We start from the raw sequence: 22,323 nt of genomic DNA on the forward strand, positions 1-22,323 counted from the left end.
TGATCCCACGTTCTGTACTTGAAATTGTTCATTGGAGCATCCTCTCTGTCCTGTTAAACTTTTGCACTCTTTTACGGAAGCACCCTGCATATACATGAATAGTTCTAGTGGATGACTTCATGCTGGCCATTTACGAGTTCGTAAATTCACTTAACGGTTTTCCTGAGGTTGCAGAGTGAAAGATTCATCCTGGAAACAGTCCTCCAGGCTGTGGTTAAGCCATTTCTTCGTAATAACCTTTCTTCCAGGAAAGCTAGACCCACAATCTGTGCAGGAGAAACGTCTGTGAAGATTGGAGGGTACAAGAGAGGCACTGGTGCAACAGCTGCTGTGAGGGTGGGCCATGAATCGTGCCTGAGCAGCTCCGTCGATAACAGCGTTCTCCGCGAGAGGCGGGTTGCCAGCCCAACACCGTTATTAGTCTGCCGTAATACTTCAGAGGCATTATCGTTGAGGTACATCTTGTGGGAAGCTCAGTGACCAAAACGGCCAATCTTAATGCAATAACGGCCTACTGTAATGCCAGCCATCATCAAAGAGAGAAAAACATCTTCTGTCAATAACAAAACTAGCCGAATGTGGACTCTGACAGAGAAAGTAATGAGAAACGGCCTTTTTCAGCCTTTATGACAAAAAAAAAATTATTAGGTTAAATATATTTCAATTCTTTCAATTTAAATCTGTATTTCATACTAGAATGCCGTGTTCCCAGTTTGGCACAACTTTGCCACAGGAGACACGAAAACGGTCGAAGATGTCCGTCTTCTGGTCGGCTCCTGATCGTTGCCAGAAGGAGGCTAGTTTTTGATTACGCAAAGACTTCTATTATTTGGAAAAGAACAACCCGGATTTCTTTACGTAATCAGTATGAATTTTATAATTACCTAAGGGAACTTTAACAATGAATAGTAAAAAAAATCATTAATAAATGGGGCAGCTATGAGTTGTATAGGAGACAAGGAGCGGCCTTCTGTCTACGACCAGGATGCCGCAGTATTCTCTGCTGTAGTAAAGGCTGTTTGACATTTATAAAAATAATATGGCATGGAGGATAAAAAAGTATAAAGGAAAAGAACAGAATAAGAAGTCTGGTAAACACTAAAGACAGGGTGATTCAAAAAGAATACCACAACTTTAGGAATTTAAAACTCTGCAACGACAAAAGGCAGAGCTAAGCACTATCTGTCGGCGAATTAAGGGAGCTATAAAGTTTCATTTAGTTGTACATTTGTTCGCTTGAGGCGCTGTTGACTAGGCGTCAGCGTCAGTTGATGCTAAGATGGCGACCGCTCAACAGAAAGCTTTTTGTGTTATTGAGTACGGCAGAAGTGAATCGACGACAGTTGTTCAGCGTGCATTTCGAACGAAGTATGGTGTTAAACCTCCTGATAGGTGGTGTATTAAACGTTGGTATAAACAGTTTACAGAGAATGGGTGTTTGTGTAAAGGGAAAAGTTCTGGACGGCCGAGAACGAGCGATGAAAATGTAGCACGCATCCAGAAAGAGAATTGGCTGTTCCCTCAGCTCGAACAAGAAGCACAACAATTCATATTTCAGCAGGATGGAGCGCCACCACATTGGCACTTATCTGTCCGTAACGTCAACTACCCGAGGCGATGGATCGGCCGCCAGGCAGCCCGTGACAGAGCACTTCATCACTGGCCTCCAAGAAGACCTGATCTTACCCCTGAGATTTTTTTCTTATGGGGGTATGTTAAGGATATGGTGTTTCGGCCACCTCTCCCAGCCACCATTGATGATTTGAAACGAGAAATAACAGCAGCTATCCAAACTGTTACGCCTGATATGCTACAGAGAGTGTGGAACGAGTTGGAGTATCGGGTTGATATTGCTCGTGTATCTGGAGGGGGCCATATTGAACATCTCTGAACTTGTTTTTGAGTGAAAAAAAACCTTTTTAAATACTCTTTGAAATGATGTATAACAGAAGGTTATATTATGTTTCTTTCATTAAATACACATTTTTAAAGTTGTGGTATTCTTTTTGAATCACCCTGTATATTCAAACAATTCTCACTAGCAAATTAGGGCTTATTTATAAACAATATAACTTACATAAGTAGTTTTCTAACTGTATGGTGCGATCAGATTTCAGCCTGTCGTGTGCTGTCTTCTTGGTTCACGTTTTTGTCACAAATTACAGTCATTACTTTTCTCCTTCGTTAAAGACAATTCTTGCACTGTTCAACACCTTCATAACAATAACTTGCCGATTTACAGTTTCGAACATAAATTACTTGAATTTTATTAATTAATAGTGTTGTCTGCACGCTGGCAAGACCGCTCACTTTTCTAGCTTAAAGTCGACCACCTTTACGTTTTCACATAACAAGCAGAAGTAGTACATTAAAATCTGAAGATCTACAAAAGTTTGTTACTGTCATCTTTTATTTAGATCGAAGCGGGACGTCAGTTCAGCTTCTGTTAAAATGTTTCTTTGACTGCGCAATCGATGTATTAGCGTCCGCGCTGGATGCGCATCTTTACAGTTCGTAAATTATATAAAACAAATGTCATTCAAAGAATAGGTCTCATTTCATAAGTTGATCATTTAACATACAGATTGGTGAATGTCTTTCCAAGGGTACTCACAGCTTTCATACTACGGAAATCCCAATAATATTACACAGCCCAACACCGTTATTACTCTGCCATAATACTTCAGAGGTATTATCGTTGAGGTACATCTTGTGGGAAGTTCAGTAACCAAAACGGCCAATCTTAATCCAATAACGGCGTACTGTAATGCCAGCCATCATCAAAGAGAGGAAAACATCCTCTGTCAATAACAAAACTAGCCGAATGTAGACGCTGACAGAGAAAGAAACGAGAAACGGCCTTTTTCAGCCTTCAGTTTTCTAAATGATTCTATGTGACCCGCCAAGAATTCATTTCTTGTGCCAGCTTCTTCATCTCAGAGTTGGACTTGTAACCTACACCCTCAGTTATTTGTTCGAAGTATTACAATCTCTGCCCTTTCCTACAGTCTTTACACTCTAATACCATGAAAATTTATTCCCCGATATCTTAATACATGTCCCACAATCCTGTCCCTTCTCCTAGTCAACGTTTTCTTAACGTTCTTCTCCTTCTCAATTCTGCAGCGAACATCCTGATTTCTAATCTCAAATTTCACGCAGGTTGCTGTATCAGCCGAGATGGTGAAATGGAAGAAATTGTGTTAAACGTTCGTCTGTAGCACCACATATCAGACGCTTGTCTTTTCTTTCCCTCTTTTCCCACAGTCTCTGATTCACTTACATGTAACGATGTATTTCAAACGTACGTTCACAGAAATTTCTTCCTCATACTGTGGCCTATGTTTGAGACCAGTAGACTTTCTTTGACCAGCAATGCACGTGCCGTAATCTGCTTTTTATGTCCACCTTGCTTCATTCTAATTGTTCTGCTTGCAAGTTACCTCAATTCCTTCACTATACCTAGCCTTCGTGCCCCTCCCAGTTTTCCTTTTAGGTTACCGCTTTTCTCATTTCTACGACTTCCCATTACCTCCGTCTTCAGTTTACTCTCAGTCCATAGTGAGATCTCATTACACTGTCATTCTGTTCAGCAGGTCCTCACTTCCTCTCTTGATAGCAGTACCATCTTATAACTGATGTATTTCTTCCTTCGAATTTTAATCCCATTCCTGGATCTCTCTTTTATTTCCGTCATTGCTTCTTCGTGTATAGATTAAGCAATATGGGCGATAGGACTAAATTTCTGTCTTTTACCCTTTCCAATCCGAGCACTTTGTTCTTGGCGTTCGATTCTTATTTTCCCCTATTGCTTCTAGTACGTTTAGTATCTTATCCGCCTTTTTCTATAACTTACACCTATTTTCTGGACATATCAACACGAACTACTCATCACTTACAGCATGTGGGAAACGTTCACGGTAGAGATGCTGTTTCAGAATCGTTGATTACATCTTGAAGGGCATTGAAACGTATTAATTAGTGCCACGAGCACGTAAAATGGAAGAAACAACGATATGAATGTGTCATCTGGTCATAGAAATCGTCCCGAACAATCGAAGTGTTTCCCTTTTATGTTGACGCTCTGCGTCCCACCCTTCAAGCTTTGGGAACTGATGCTGTGGGGCTCCATTTGCATGGTGTTCTTCCACAACTCTTTGTGTGGTCCCTCAGTTTTCTGATCTGAATGTAACTGCTTCTTTGTGGGTTAGTTTGGAGGACAATCTCTTCTTTCTTGGAATTCCATAAATTAAAGTAAAGCTATCAACAATCCAAGGACTGTTTTCATCACCACAGTGCTTTAGTAGGCTTGGTCCTGTTAAAGGTGCTAAGCTGCTGCATTTCTCCTACCTTTGAACTTAATCACCCAGCAAATTATATGGAGAGCTTCCGTACCAAGGAGCAGTTCTGCAGTTTTCACATCAATAAACATTGCCAGAGATGGAAGAATTGATAAGTGTCAGATAATAATCCTAGGTTCAAATGGCTGTGAGCACTATGGGACTTAACTTCTGAGGTCATCAGTCCCCTAGAACTTAGAACTACGTAAACCTAACTAACTTAAGGACATCACACACATCCATGTCCGAGGCAGGATTCGAACCTGCGACCGTAGAGGTCACGCGGTTCCAGACTGTAGCGCCTAGAACCGCTCGGCCACTCCGCCCGGCAATAATCCTAGGATTGTCCAGGAATCGAACCGACGACCTTTAGTGTTCTAGTCTGACACTTTACCACTTCTTTTCAAAGGAACTTCCGAGGCGCCCAGTGGAGGGGTAGGGGGCAAATTGGGCAGGTCGCACCTGAAGCTTCGCCACCATGTCCCGCTCCCACTCTCCAGGAACCAAGGAAAGCGTAGGAACGTCGAGTAGAGGCACAAAGAACATCAATGATTTATTTACTTGTTTATTTTTTAGATTATTATTATTACCACCGAGAACAGCAGGAAACCTGCGAGGAGAAGGGAACGGCAAGTTGCCAGACGGTGAGACTATCGATGACCAGCGGACAACCGGACTGGTAAAGGCCTGGATCAACCCCTCATTGCAGTAATACCCCCAGTCTGGGGTGGGCTAAGAAAGAAACTACGAAGGAAATTGTAGAAAAAACATCTGTTTTGTGATTGCAGATTGCACGATGACGTGACAAAAATCAGGGACAGTTTTCTCGCCGTCAGCAAACGAGTACTGAACTGCGTGTCCACAAATCCACGTCATGGGGTTCGTCTTCGCTTGCAGGAAGTATTCCGAGTCCGGAAAGAGGAACAGGTGGGGAGGTAGCTCGTGAGGTGTCGTACAGGTAATTATGACCAGCATCTGTCGCACCATGTACCTCTGAACCGCCGAACCGTAGATTACACACCACAAGCTTTTGAGCGACACTGATTTCCTCCAGAGACTCTACACGGTATCTTATCAAAGAATTCAGTCCGCTTCGTTTACACCTCGTACATTAACTGACTGATGGGAACACGAAATACAAGAACACAGCAGCAGGGTCAATTTTCTACTTGAAGACACCTTGTTGAAAGAGGGGCGTTCGCGTATTCGTATGTTCTGCATAACTTGTGTTTGTTGGTACTACGTCTAATACAAGCGGTAATTCATGCAAAAGACGGTTAATAAAGCTTTCTTCACTTTTCACAGGTGTTTATGTTATTTTGCCCAACCGCAATCCACTTCCGAAGATTTGTCAGTAATATAGTTGCGTTTTGGTTTAAGCTCCATCACTTTATACCTTGTACAATACAGTATTTTTCCACTTCTGCTAAGCGACTGGACATTATTACGTCCCGCACTATCAGCACGGTGCATTATTTCCTCATTTACCTTTCCTGTTTGCTAACCTGCACTTTTGATTTGATACTTGTACCTTTCCTCCTAATTTCCCCGAAACAGCTCACTCTGAGCAGCTAATCTACACACACCAAGTTTTTTTTAAAGCTTCATCAATGTGTCATCCTTAGGCACTGAATGTTTTCTTGTGTTTCCACCTTTAGATTTCGTTTCTAAGGGACTTACCCTTTCTTACTCCTTCTGAATTTTGTGATATTTGCTTTCAGTTAATGTACGAGATATAAATGAAACGGGCTGAACTGTTTGGTGAGATGTCGTTTAAGATCTCGGGAGGATACTAGTGTCCTTCAAACATATTTTGTGTGTAAGTTATTGAAACTGGGGTAAAGGAGACAGAGGTTTCAAGAGTGTACTGTTTACTATGGGAGTTTCTTTCCTCCAGCGAGAAAAAAATAAAGGCACTACGTAATATGGTTTTAAATCCAGCAGAGCTTACATGGAAACACCAAAGAGCTGCAGCATTCTCGTACATAGAAGAAGTAATACTAACGTGGTTACAAAAATGCTTTCACAAATTGTTGTGATAAGCGAGTTTGGTATGTGCTCAGAGGATAGAAAAAAGTTAACACACTTTAGGTTCGTAATTTCTGGGTTGGTTCTGGTTAGCTAACAGGCTAGGATATTTCCAAGGGACACGTACTAGACAGAAACTAACGGAAGTAAAGTTATCAAGCAATCGCACGCCTGTCATCTAAAACTTTGCAGTGGAAATATATTTAGGTCATAATTTTACATTTTTTTCTCAGAGGAACCGTGAATGTAATTGAGGTAGTGTACTCAGATGTCTAGTAACTACACTGTTCTGTACATATAAGGGTGTTATCTACAGGTCATCAGGTAATTTGACATCAACTGCCATTACCTCTTGACGTCACTCCGGAATCGCTCACAAAAATCTACTGTTTACACGTACAGGTGTTGACTGAGTCCATACGCAGAATACTTATTCTGTGTGCTAAAGGAGATTAATAAGTTACCAAGGTAAATAACCTGCATGAATGCATCCGGCTCAGGTCTTCGCATGAAACGTGACAACTGGAGTTTACCACGACTGGAAACTGTCAAATGAAACTTAGACGGTAACAACAGTTTGAGCCCTGTACTGTGTGTTAATTGATTTGTTTACATTACTGCTTCGTACTTTGTCAATTATGTTATCTTCTGACATAAGTGTGCACTAACAAGGGGAGGCCGCCAATTGTGAAACTCAGATTCGATTCATACTGCGCATAATAAAAGCTCATGGCCAGAGGTGTAATGTGGAAAAGCACCAAGATGCACTTCTCAGCCGTTGTCGAGAAAATCGACAGTTAAAATGAACCGTTGCTGTGAAATACTCTCTACGATTAATAATTTTCTACAGCGTTGTGGCGCAGCGGTAAGCGCTCGGGTTCGTAATCCGAATGTCGCCAAATCGAATCGCGCACCATGCAACTTTTTTTTTTTGTATTTGTTTTTTGTAATTCAAATGTGTGTATACACACACACACACACACACACACAATTCCCGGCAATCAGTTGCAACAATTAAGCATATAATAAGTTGTTGAAAGTCGTTTGTCGTGGAAAAACTGGCGACTTCGAACATCATTATGTTTTCCGCAAACAAAGTTGTATTTCACAAATGTTATTAATTGTCTTCATAATCTTAACCACGTATAGTTAACGGAAGACGTAGAAACGATATTCCGAAACGAATTCGTATAACGTAAGTCAAACGTTCGTATTAGAATAGAAACCCCACGAACACAAATTTTTTGTGGCAGGCATGAAATATAAACTCCGTTACTCGCTCGTTACACTTGAAGGACAGATGTTGAATGGGCCGAAACGAGCCGCCCCATAACAGCGTAGTTGCCTGCTAACTTCGAAAGAAGGTAGATGCGGTCCCTAGCGCAACTTATAACATCGTCGAAAATCAATGCGGACGTGAGACCTGTTAAACAAACGGAAAAATGGAGGCGGTACAATTGGAGAGCGATCCGCCTTCACCAACATGCATAAGCAATTCATTAATAGTATATATATATAAATATATAAATATATATATATATATATATATATATATATATATATATATATATACTGATTTTCGACGATGTTATAAGTTGCACTAGGGACCGCATCTACCTTCTTTCGAAGTTAGCAGGCAACTACGCTGTTATGGGGCGGCTCGTTTCGGCCCATTCAACATCTGTCTTTCAAGTGTAACGAGCGAGTAACGGAGTTTATATTTCATACCTGCCACAGAAAATTTGTGTTCGTGGGGTTTCTATTCTAATTCGAGCGTCCGCTATACGTATTCGTTTCGGAATATCGTTTCTACGTCTTCCGTTAACTATTCGTGGCTAACATTATGAAGACAATATATATATATTTGAATTACAATAAACTAATAATAAAAAAAATGTTGTATGGCGCGAGATTCGATCCGACGACCTTCGGATTACGAACCCGAGCGCTTACCGCTGCGCCACGACGGTGTAGAAAATTATTAATCGTAGAGTATTTCATGGCAACGGTTTCTTTTAACTGTCGATTTTCTCGACAACGGCTGAGAAGTGCATCTTGGTACTTTGCCACATTACACCTCTGGCCATGAGCTTTTATTATGCGCAGTATGAATCGAATCTGAATTTCACAATTGGCGGCCTCCCCTTGTAAGATTAATAGACGATACACACTTTGCTAAATCTACACTGTGCACGACACTAATAAAATGTAGAATTATGTGTACAACTCACAGAGATTCCTAAGTTACCTTAGTGGTCCGTGATTACCCAACAGCCGTTTACTGTTGTTGCTGATGTCTTCAGTCAGAAGACTGGTTTCATGCAGCAGTCTATGCTTCCCTATTCTCTGCAAACCTCTCCATCTTCGAATAACTACTTGTAAGGTACCCCTTATTTGCAGATAAAAGCGCATTTTACTTTATTTCCAGTTTTGCTATTTCCATACGTGAAGTGAATGTATCAGAGCTGCAGTACCTACAGACTAAGGAACGGGCGGTAGAGTCCCAACAGAGGCAGTTGGCCATCTGACACTTCCAGATCCAACGGGATGAGGTGCCGAAGCAGAAATCGCTCGTGAAGTCACCAAAGAGATATGTAGGGGAAGTACATTTATGCTGGCACGAGTCAAGTAATTGTTGTTAATAAATATTTGCTTACAATAGTTGCCTTTTGCCACTCAGTCATTAGGAGGAACCTACGGGTCATAAATACTATCTCTCGATAATTTCACAACGCCAGGAAACGTTGATATTAATAAATAAATGAATAACTTTGGCATAACCGAAGCTGTACGATCTTATGTGAACTGTACTGATTGTACACTCAAGTTACAGACTGTGCGCCATAGTCGGCAGTCGTCGATAGGACGCCTCTCCATCCAGTCATGCGGTGGACCATGCCCTCGTAACTCTAATAGTGAGATTATAATCAGCGTGAACAAGTTCAGTTTACGGTGTTTCATAAACAAACGCGCTATACTGGCATTTTACGTAAAAAAATATTAGAACAAGAAAAGCTTCTTCCCGCTTCATTACGTACAACATAGACAGTAGTATTGCACTTTCAGGATCCGACGGTCCTGCTAAGACTATGCAAGGGGACATGAAGTTACAAGAGCATCTCTACAAACAGCAAGGGAGAATTCCTACTCGGCAGCTCACTAAGTCATTTCAGGGACTGACTGCCTTAATCATCACAAAACGGGAAAACGTGGCCAGTTATACTGTACAGCCCTTATACCACTATCTACTGATTCACCAGTTAAAACGAAACATTACTGGAGGTTTAGTACGGGGGGGGGGGGGGGGGGGGGTTTCTTCCATACTCAACCTACATCCACTTGAACCTGTTTACTATAGTCATATCTAGGCCTCGCTCTAGGAATTTTAACCCTCTACACTTCCCTCCATTACGAAACTGACGATTCTTTGATGACTCAGAACATGTCCTAACAATCAATTCCTTCTTTTAGTTCAAGATTTGCCATAAATTTATTTTTCCGCAATTCGATTCAGTACTTCCTCATTAGTTGTTCTATGTACCCATCTATATATATATATATATATATATATATATATATATATATATATATATATATATATATATATATATATATAATTTTCAGCACTCTTCTGCAACATAACATTTCAAAAACTTCTCTGACTGTCTGAATTGCTTGTCGTCCACATTTCACGTCTGTACAAAGTTACATTATAAAATAATTTCTAACACTTAAATTTATATTAGATGTCAACAAATTAGATTAGCTTCTCCCCCCCCCCCCCCCCCCGGTTTCACATTGGCAGAACTATGTATCTATGACCGGACGACCTGCTTATAACATTTAGTGATATTTACAAACCTACCTCGCCTCGTGGATCAGTCTATCTATTTCCGAAAACCGTATCAAAATCCGTACAATAGTTCCTGAGAGTAGCCTTCACATACAGACAAATAATACTGACAGATAATACGTGTAGGCGTAAACAAAATTCTCTTTGCCAGAAATGCGTTTCTTACTATCGCCAGATTGCGTTTTATATCCTTCCTGATTCGGAAATCGTCAGTTATTTTGATGCCCAAACACTACTTTTTATGTTCTCATTTAATTTTGTAATTCCCACAGCATACTGCACCTTCTGAACGAGGTGTAAGCAATCTTTCGTACCCTTCATTTTATCCCTCCTACATTCACAATTTTGAAAAGTGTTGTCCAATCAGAAACGTACAAAGCTTTCTTTAAATCTAGAATTGATATAAACGTATATTTCCCTTTGGTTAACCAATATTCTAACTTAAGCCGTAGGTCAGTATTGCCTTGCGAGTTGCCACTTTTCTTCAGGCTAAACTGATCTTTCCCGTGGTCTGCATCTATGTTTTTCCATTCGTCCGCAAATAGCTCGTGTCAGTATTTTGTAATAATGACTCATTAAACTGAAGCTTCGATAATATTCACACCTGTCAGCACCTGCCTTCTTTTCCCGGCCGAAGTGGCCGTGCGGTTAAAGGCGCTGCAGTCTGGAACCGCAAGACCGCTACGGTCGCAGGTTCGAATCCTGCCTCGGGCATGGATGTTTGTGATGTCCTTAGGTTAGTTAGGTTTAACTAGTTCTAAGTTCTAGGGGACTAATGACCTCAGCAGTTGAGTCCCATAGTGCTCAGAGCCAACCTGCCTTCTTTTGAACTGAAACTGCTCAGTATACATTCTTCCTGAAGTCTGAGGGTATTTCGCTTAACACTAGGTGGAATAGTTTTGTCATGACTGGCTCTTCTAATCACCTCAATAATTTTGAATGATTGTCATCTGCTCTAAGGGCATTGTTTTCACTCAGGTCTATCACTGCTTTGTCAAATTCTTCTCGCCGTATTATAGCTCCCACTTATTCCTCGTTTACTTCCTCATCCGTTTCTATAATATTGCCTACAAGTTCATTACCTTGTACAATTCTTTGTGGCGATACGCCGGTTTACAGGCCGTCTCACCAGTAATTTTCCACCACACGATACATGGCAAAGAGGTATTAATAAATTTTGTAATATTAATAGAATTTGTATGTATTTCGGTATGAATATGTGATCCTTTAAAAATGTGTTTTATTCCTCATGTTTCATGTTCATTGCATGGGGCTTCGTGAAGGCCGAAGGATCAGTCTCCATGTCTCGGAAAAAAAAACATCGCAGGACCCCATTGGACCCACTCGATAGGCGACAGCCATAGAAGACATCCCGGAGCAATTCGCCTCACCAGACCCTGCACTAACAGCGAAGACAAGCGAACAAAATGTACTAAGAATTGTAAAATTAGAATTAGGAAAGTTGTTCAGTCGACGTTCATCCTTAGCCACGCTGAGATGAAAACTATTGAGAAATTGGAGTAGTGTGGCGTCCTTGACAGTGTGTGAAGAAGTCTATGTAATAAATATTTTAAAAAAGTGTGAAAAATTACTCAAAAGATTTTAATCTTTGCTTGAAGACCATCTTCCTGACTAACTGCGATAATGTGATAATTTAGACTGTATTGAATTGATCCACTCTAAATGGTTTGAAATCTATCACGAAAGAGCTGAGTTTTCAGCAAAGTATCCCTGAAATTAGAGAAAGGGCGATACAGAATCACGTGCGATGTTATTTCTCAAATTTTGATGAACTGGTTTATGGTTATTTTTCAGAGTATAGGCTGATTTTCTATTACTTTTGAAATAAGTGATGTTTCATCAATTGTGGAAAAGGTATTGAATTGACAGTTACGATTCAAAAGAATGGAGGTTTCTTTCCATTCATTACCGCGTAATAATAATGACTTTGTTCACTCAGTGTCCACTTCTTTTGGTGCAGCTTTGCATTTACTGTTCCTGATGGTTTACCATCAACCTATATATCTTTATCTGTCCATTACAAAAAAAAAAAAAAAAAAAAAAAATTCGATTGTCTCCTTGTAGGTTTTACTGTTGGGTTCCGATAGCAAGGACCTGACTGACACTGGTTGCAGTTGGAAAACTTGTTCCTCGCCACACTATATTTTCTGGATTGAAATAATGTACGGTTCGTATCTCCCTGAGTATTATCATCACAATCACAGGCAGGTGTTTGGTTTATATGCAGTCGGTATAAATGCTCTGGAAATACTCCGTGATTGATCTTTTTTCTACTCAATGTGGACGTCGCTTATCAGGGTCCATAAACGGTCTCACACCAAAGTCGTTTCGGAATTCGTGATTGTATTTGCGCATAGTCACATCCCTTGTGTCGTGAGCTCGGCGTCCATTCTTTTTGCCAGGATTCGAATGTCCTTTTTCGAGTAAGTTGTCCACATTCCTTATAGGAAAGCCTTATGTCTACTGGTGTCCCGTTGCTCGTAGCCAGCTTTGTCAGTTTGCAGTTTGCCTCTGTCTTTTGAGGTATTTTTAGTTCCAATAACGAACTTGGAGAAAGTATTCATTGGTGGAATTACACAGGATGTGCGTTTCTGCTTCATGTAACATTGTACCGCCTTCAATACTGCAATTGTTTAGCCAGATAGAAAGAGGTAGTTGCTGGTAACTTATATTTTTGGGCTATCTGCAGCTGTGGACTAAATATACCACACCCTAGGTTGTCCTCGCCTGTTGTCTTTTATCTTCCTGTGTGTATGTGCGTTGCCCATTGTCTTGTTTCCTTCACTTGTCTTTGCAGTGGTGTAATTGTCTCCAAGAAATCAGACTTTCCATCTGTTGTTTGGAATGAGGTGCAACCCCTGATGAAGAAATATATTGAAACTTCCTGGCAGATTAAAACTGTGTGCCCGACCGAGACTCGAACTCGGGACCTTTGCCTTTCGCGGGCAAGTGCTCTACCATCTGAGCTACCGAAGCATGACTCACGCCCGGTACCCACAGCCTCACTTCTGCCAGTACCTCGTCTCCTACCTTCCAAACTTTACAGAAGCTCTCCTGCGAACCAAGCAGAACTAGCACTCCTGAAAGAAAGGATATTGCGGAGACATGGCTTAGCCACAGCCTGGGGGATGTTTCCAGAATGATATTTTCACTCTGCAGCGGAGTGTGCGCTGATATGAAACTTCCTGGCAGATCAAGACTGTGTGCAGGAGAGCTTCTGTAAAGTTTGGAAGGCAGGAGACGAGATACTGGCAGAAGTGAGGCTGTGGGTACCGGGCGTGAGTCGTGCTTCGGTAGCTCAGATGGTAGAGCACTTGCCCGCGAAAGGCAAAGGTCCCGAGTTCGAGTCTCGGTCGGGCACACAGTTTTAATCTGCCAGGAAGTTTCGTATCAGCGCACACTCCGTTGCAGAGTGAAAATCTCATTCTGGAAGAAATATATTGATAAACAAACCGCTGCGTACTTGTGGCAATATCTCTGCACTCATCTGCCAAATCATTGTATGCCGAAATGAATTCAAAATGCTTTTTACCCCAGTTTCTTGGGAGGGAGGACGGAACAATCGTAAAATCTGATGTATTGGATACTGTGAGCATGATAATTTCTCTATTACGTATCATTCTGTGAGCATCTTCCTCCTCTTATGGAGGGGCATCTCTTGCCCTTCCACCAGAGTGCTTTTGTTGTGTGTAATTCATCACTTCTAAACAGGAGAGTACACAGCTGTTCTGAAATCTGTCCAACTTACCAAGCAGTTTCCTAGTCGTGTATTTGTTGTGTATACTCGTACATCCATAATCCAGTCTGAATCTAATGAGAGAGCGGTACAGCAGCCGCAAGGCTGAAGGAAGCCCCCCCCCCCCCCCCTCTTCCACGCAATTGATAGTAAGTTACCGAACGATATTATGCATTTGCTCACTAGTTTCAGTTAAAGTATATAAATACGTGTCGCCCAATTAAGCCAGCTGGCCAGTGTCATTCTTAAGAACCGAACAAGTGCCCTCACTTGTATTATTTTATCGTCCACATGTATTAAACAATTCCTTGGAAAATAATACTTCCTCGTGAATATGCTTCGAAGATCTCTCCGGTGTCGTCAGGCCGTTTCCACAAGTGTGTTGAGCTGAGCTGAAGTAAACAAGCTACTAATATCGCTCGTTGCTACACTACTGGCCATTAAAATTGCTACACCAAGAAGAAATACAGCTGATAAACGAGTACTCATTCGACAAATGTATTATACTAGAACTGACATGTGATTACATTTTCACGCAATTTGGCTGCATAGATCCTGAGAAATCAGTACCCAGAACAACCACCTCTGGCCGTAATAACGGCCTTGATACGCCTGGGCATTGAGTCAAACAGAGCTTGGATGGCGTGTACAGGTACAGGTGTCCATGCAGCTTCAACACGATACCACAGTTCATCAAGAGTAGTGACTGACGTATTGTGACGAGCCAGTTGCTCGGCCACCATTGACCAGACGTCTTCAGTTGGTGAGAGATCTGGAGAATGTGCTGGCCAGAGCAATAGTCGAACATTTTCTGTGTCCAGAAAGGCCCGTACAGGATCTGCATTATGCTGCTGAACTGTAGGGTTTCGCAGCGATCAAATGAGGGGTAGAGCCACGGGTCATAACACATCTGAAATAAAACGTCCACTGTTCAAAGTGCCGTCAATGCGAACAAGAGGTGATCGACATGTGTAACCAATAGCACTCCATAACATCACGCCGGGTGATACGCCAGTATGGCGATGACTAATACACGCTTCCAATGTGCGTTCACCACGATGTCGCCAAACACGGATGCGACCATCATGATGCTGTAAACAGAACCTGGATCCATCAGAAAAAATGTCGTTTTGCCATTCGTGCACCCAGGTTCGTCGTTGAGTACACCATCGCAGGCGCTCCTGTCTGTGATGCAGCGCCAAGGATAACCGCAGCCATGGTCTCCGAGCTGATAGTTCATGCTGCTGCAAACGTCGTCGAACTGTTCGTGCAGATGGTTGTTGTCTTGCAAACGTCCCCATCTGTTGACTGAGGGCTGCATGATCCGTTACAGCCATGCGGATAAGATGGCTGTTATCTCGACTGCTAGTGATACGAGGCCGTTGGGATCCAGCACGGCGTTCCGTATTACCCTCCTGAACCCACCGATTCCATATTCTGCTAACAGTCATTGGGTCTCGACCAACGCGAGCAGCAATGTCGCGATACGATAAAGCGCAATCGCGATGGGCTACAATCCGACCTTTATCAAAGTCGGAAACGTGATGGTACGCATTTCTCCTCCTTAGACGAGGCATCACAACGTTTCACCAGGCAACGCCGGTCAACTGCTGTTTGTGTATGAGAAATCGGGTGGAAACTTTCCTCATGTCAGCACGTTGTAGGTGTCGCCACCGGCGCCAACCTTGTGTGAATGCTCTGAAAAGCTAATCATTTGCATATCACAGCATCTTCTTCTTCTCGGTTAAATTTCGCGTCTGTAGCACGTCATCTTCGTGGTGTAGCAATTTTAATGACCAGTAGTGTATATATTACGATAAATGAGTTATTAATGCTGAATATTGTAATGCATACAGAAGGGCGGTCACAATATCTTAAAATCAAACCCATTTTATATGATTAACTGTACAGGGTAAAGTGTGTTTGTATTTCGTGGATGGACTGTGCTTAACTAAGGGGGCTGCTCGTGAACAGGTAGCATTTTCATCCCTTACTTTCAGAGAGCATTATACTTTATCTGTAACATTTAGGACGTTGCTGTTCAAGTCAACACTTAATGAGATTGGATTAAGCAGTACTATAAAATGTAATAACACTTTAATTACTATAAAAATTTGTTTACACGATGAATTTTAAAGACACATTAAGGGCACTCTGAAATTACGGGATGAAAATGCTACCTGTTGACGAGTAAGTCATTTTACACCAGTTGAAGATTCAGAGATTGTACACTGCGTCGGGTCTGCATGTAGTGCATCTGTGGATTACTATAGCAACGAATCAACAAGATCATAATAAGGTATTCAAAATCCTAAATTTATTGGCTACTATTAATAAAAAGAGAGTTTAAGTCATACACGAGCGAACATAAGAATACAACCTTAGAAAGTAATTAAAAATATCTTCGGAATGATGCAGTGATACGTACCTGGCGTTCGAGTTTCTTATTACAAAAGCAAAAATTTCATAAGCTTCAGTGTATTACATCCCAGAGCGGTGTATGAAGAACCTCGGACTTTGTTTGGTGCTGGAAACATCCCCGAGGCTGTGGCTAAGCCATGTCTCCGCAATATTCTTTCTTTCAGGAGTGCTAGTTCTGCAAGGTTCGCAGGAGAGCCTCTGTAAAGTTTGGAAAGTACGAGACGAGGTACTGGCAGAAGTGGAGCTGTGAGGACGGGGCGTGAGTCGTGCTTGGGTAGCTCTGATGTTAGAGCACTTGCCTACGAAAGGCAAAGGTCCCGAGATCGAGTCTCGGTTCGGCACACAGGTTTTTATCTGCCAGGAAGTTTCTTGTTTAGGTTTGACATCTCACTTCTTGATATTCATGCAGCTGCTGCTCTTTCTCCAAAGGTTTAGTTAATTTTACTATAAGCGGGAACTACTTTTCTCCTAGTCATGGATGCTTCTACAGCCTTGTCCTTTAGCCATTCCTGCTAAGCCATTTTGCACATTTTGTCAATACTTCTGTATTCCCTTTCGCCTGCTGCATTTGCTGTATTTTTATATTTTCCCCTTTCGTTAATTACATTCGATGCTTACTACACTCCTGGAAATGGAAAAAAGAACACATTGACACCGGTGTGTCAGACCCACCATACTTGCTCCGGACACTGCGAGAGGGCTGTACAAGCAATGATCACACGCACGGCACAGCGGACACACCAGGAACCGCGGTGTTGGCCGTCGAATGGCGCTAGCTGCGCAGCATTTGTGCACCGCCGCCGTCAGTGTCAGCCAGTTTGCCGTGGCATACGGAGCTCCATCGCAGTCTTTAACACTGGTAGCATGCCGCGACAGCGTGGACGTGAACCGTATGTGCAGTTGACGGACTTTGAGCGAGGGCGTATAGTGGGCATGCGGGAGGCCGGGTGGACGTACCGCCGAATTGCTCAACACGTGGGGCGTGAGGTCTCCACAGTACATCGATGTTGTCGCCAGTGGTCGGCGGAAGGTGTACGTGCCCGTCGACCTGGGACCGGACCGCAGCGACGCACGGATGCACGCCAAGACCGTAGGATCCTACGCAGTGCCGTAGGGGACCGCACCGCCACTTCCCAGCAAATTACGGACACTGTTGCTCCTGGGGTATCGGCGAGGACCATTCGCAACCGTCTCCATGAAGCTGGGCTACGGTCCCGCACACCGTTAGGCCGTCTTCCGCTCACGCCCCAACATCGTGCAGCCCGCCTCCAGTGGTGTCGCGACAGGCGTGAATGGAGGGACGAATGGAGACGTGTCGTCTTCAGCGATGAGAGTCGCTTCTGCCTTGGTGCCAATGATGGTCGTATGCGTGTTTGGCGCCGTGCAGGTGAGCGCCACAATCAGGACTGCATACGACCGAGGCACACAGGGCCAACACCCGGCATCATGGTGTGGGGAGCGATCTCCTACACTGGCCGTACACCACTGGTGATCGTCGAGGGGACACTGAATAGTGCACGGTACATCCAAACCGTCATCGAACCCATCGTTCTACCATTCCTAGACCGGCAAGGGAACTTGCTGTTCCAACAGGACAATGCACGTCCGCATGTATCCCGTGCCACCCAACGTGCTCTAGAAGGTGTAAGCCAACTACCCTGGCCAGCAAGATCTCCGGATCTGTCCCCCATTGAGCATGTTTGGGACTGGATGAAGCGTCGTCTCACGCGGTCTGCACGTCCAGCACGAACGCTGGTCCAACTGAGGCGCCAGGTGGAAACGGCATGGCAAGCCGTTCCACAGGACTACATCCAGCATCTCTACGATCGTCTCCATGGGAGAATAGCAGCCTGCATTGCTGCGAAAGGTGGATATACACTGTACTAGTGCCGACATTGTGCATGCTCTGTTGCCTGTGTCTATGTGCCTGTGGTTCTGTCAGTGTGATCATGTGATGTATCTGACCCCAGGAATGTGTCAATAAAGTTTCCCCTTCCTGGGACAATGAATTCACGGTGTTCTTATTTCAATTTCCAGGAGTGTATATTCAGAGATACGCAGGAACGATCTAGTATCCTCATGCAGCATATCAGATGAGCTGAAATACCCCCGTGCATCCATTCACTGCTGTGCAATTGGAGAGCTTTGGAATTTGCATTGTCTACTTAAACGTGCGGGTTGTTGTCCCACAGCAGGCGGGTACATCTGATATACCAGCGGGCCTCCACGAAGTTCGCCTGTGAGGATCGATGGCAGATGTTCCAGTGTTTAATTTTGGAACCTGTAAGTACGTGTGACATGACGTATCTGGAGAATCATTAATGGCGACAACAAACGGAACTAATCGCTCGTGCAGTACGTGGAGTTAGAGCGTGGGTGGACAACTAAATTCGGCCAGCGGCTGTTTCAATCAGGCCCGCGGAAAAAATTCCTGGGAGAGAGAGCAAGTTAAGGGGCCCTCACACGATCGATATTATTGTCAATACGTCAATATAGTGACAATTCACCATTCTGTTGTTCATATTTTCCAGGCAGCCTTCTGTACGAACAGCCGATTTAGACATTCAAAACTTTTAAAATAAAAAAAAGGCTCAATTTACTTAATGTTACAGAAACAGCCCGTGCCTAAGCGACTAGTCATGAAACGTATTTTTGGACAAATATTTTTTAAAAAACATGCTTGATAACAGGATTTGTGGAAATTAACACACTGATTAAAATCGCAAAATTACTCGTAATTACTTATCGACTGAGTTTGTCTGTTTCATTGTTGTATGTTGTTTTTCTCTTATTTCTCCTATTAACATTAGCAAATAATTCGTGTGCATAGTGGGTGTATTAGAACACTGAACCTGTTTAAACTGAAGTCAATTTATAGTGAATTAGCGGGACGACTTGCTTTTATAGGCGTTTATTTTTACATGATCACTTTTCGAGATACCGGGCATTCCATTTTAGGATGTTTACGTTTATTTACCTGTTGTAAACATTGTTTCTTTACTAATGGCGTTGCATGTTTGCAACGGAAGTTCTTAAGACAGATATCGTAAACATAATTATGAAAATAAAATGAGTATACTCTCAAAAACATGTGTGTTGAAACGTAATTTGTCGGCGTGGGGTATGGGGAGATGGGTGCCACGCATATTAGTGCGTTACTCTACAAACATTACTGTCACGGACGCTTTAGTTTTGACTTTAGACGCTAGGAGAGCTGCTGTTGCGCCACGTAATGAGGTGGTCCGCGAGCTTAAGTATCTAAATGAGGCTCGTTTGTCACCAGATATTACCCATGCCTGAGTTAGGGTATAAGCGAAGTCACGTGCCAGGTTCCGTAGGTACGTTCTGCGTGTCTCCCAAATTATTATTTACTGTAGAATCGATATGACTGTTATGTCGACTTATACTATGTGTACGTAATAATTCAAAAAGTGTAATAAAACAATTTAAAAAGCGTGTTGTCAAATGTTTTATGAAATAATTTATCTTAACTTAAGAAGTAAAATATATTCGAGAAATATTTGACATGCCTTTGAATGATACACGTAACAATGTGGAGCAAATGAAATTCCGATTGATTATTTAAAGTCAATATTTAATTAAGCGTATTACAATTTTAAGGACTACGCGAGGAATTTCAAACGGCACATCATTGCTGTACACGATTTCGAACATCATTCAAAGGTGTTTCAACGTTTCTCTAATCTTCTTTCAGACAATCATTTCACAAAAAATTTGAGCTTTTTGTCGAAATTTTTTATTTTCAATTTTGTTTGTTTTGTTTACATGACTTCACCCACTCTACGTTTGGTTATGAATAATCGGAAAAGAATCATTGTGTAATTTCTAGGGAGTCTTGTGTTCGTTCTGCTCAAATGTTTACCAAAAATGCCGTGAGACCGACTGTAACGCCGACCCCCACTCTCTCGCTGTTCACGTAGTTTGTAAGTCAACAAACTCCAGTGCACTCAGTGCTTAGTGATAAAGCCTGGGCATACGAGTTACACTAATCTTTATCACACTGTAAACGTCGTAAAGCACAGCTGAATATCTCTCCAGTGTAAATATGCTTCTCAAATGCAAAGGGACAACATGCGAAACTTCCTGACAGATTAAAACTTTGTGTGAGATAGAGACTTGAACCTGGGTCCCTCTCTTTCGCCGGCAAGGTCCTGCCGCAACCCTACCCTACGTGGCAGCATTCGTAGCAGAGAACGCAGCGAGAGACTAGGTGCAGGGTGAAAGATCCTTTTGGATGCTGTGAGAACGATGGTTTCCCCACGATGTATCGTTCCATGAACATCTTCCTTCTTTTATGGAGGGGCATCTCTTTCGCTTCCACCATTAGTGTATTTGTTGGTGCGGATTTCGTTACTTCTAAGCAGGTGCGTATAGAGCGTACCGAAAATCTTCTCTAATTGTTTGAAAGTCGTGTATTTGTAGTACACTGAGGTGACAAAAGTCATGGGATAACTCCTAATATCGTACTGGATCTCCTTTTGCCCGGCGTAGCACACCAGTTCGACGTGTCTTGGACGCAACAAGCCGTTGGAAGTCCCCTGCAGAATTATTGAGCCATGCTGTCCCTATAGCCGTCCATAATTCCGAAAGTGTTGCCGGTGCAGGAGGAGGAGGAGGAGGAAATTAGTGTTTAACGTCCCGTCGACAACGAGGTCATTAGAGACGGAGCACAAGCTCGGATGAGGGTAGGAAGGGGATGGAAATCAGACGTGACATCTCAAAGGAACCATCCCGGCATCTGCCTGAATCGATTTAGGTAAATCACGGGAAACCTAAATCATGATGGCCGGAAGCGGGTTTGAACCGTCGTCCTCCCGAATGCGAGTCCAGTGTGCTAACCACTGCGCCACCTCGCTCGGTCCGGTGCAGGGTATGTCCACGAACTGACCTCTCCATTCTGTCTCATAAATGTTCGATGGGATTCATGTAGGACGATCTGGATGGCCAAACCATTCGTTCGAATTGACCAGAATTTTTTTCAAACCAATCGACAACACTTGTGACCCGGTGAAACTGCACATTGTCATCTACAAATATTCCATCGTTGTTTGGGATCATGGCGTTCATGAATGGATGGTTATGACCTTCAAGTAGCCGAACATCCAGGGGACTCAATCCATTCCAAGTAAAGAAACCCCACACCACTATGGAGGCACCGCCAGCTTGCACAGTGCCTTGTTGACAACTTCGGTCCATGGCTTAGGTGCGCAAGGTTTTTGAGAACGTACACTTTTTAGAGCATCCCTGATGGCTGTACTAATAATCTAAAACCTGGTTTGTGTCCTGAAACAGCAGCTGACACTTAGAGAGGCGTCCTAACTAATAAATTTAATGCGCTATGTGATATTCAAACAACTCACGGAAATGCTGCTTCGTGACGTCTCCGACAGCAGCTGATGTTTCGACAAGGAAACACCACCTCATTTTCTAGGTAGAAGTGGAACAAGAGAGCGCAGTGCGCGAAATGTAAGCCTTCGGTAGGTGGGCTACGCTGACAAAGTACCGTATTACGGCATATTCAGAAAGACAACACATTCACCGTAAACAACTTGCGCCAAAACATTAACAAAGATGATCAATGTCAGAAGTTATCGCAAAACCGATATTGTATCCTGAAAAATCAGTTGGAGAGGCTTCCTAAGTAATAAATTTAACTGGCTGCGTTATATTCAAACAACTTACGGAATATTAATTACCAACGGATGAACAAGCAGCTTTAACTCTGTCCCTCGTTGGTTGATCGCGAGAGAGCCGGATTTCAAGAAAGACTCACGCAAAAACCTCCATCATTAAGGTGACTTGCTGATTTAATCTCAACTGTTTCGTTAGCAAAAAGGTGAACGCACAAAAATCGTTTACCATTAGCCGGCTAACTCTAACCTTGATATCTTCAAGCCAATGGG

This window comes from Schistocerca serialis, chromosome 8 (assembly GCF_023864345.2).
Source record: "Schistocerca serialis cubense isolate TAMUIC-IGC-003099 chromosome 8, iqSchSeri2.2, whole genome shotgun sequence".
NCBI classification, from domain to species: domain Eukaryota; kingdom Metazoa; phylum Arthropoda; class Insecta; order Orthoptera; family Acrididae; genus Schistocerca; species Schistocerca serialis.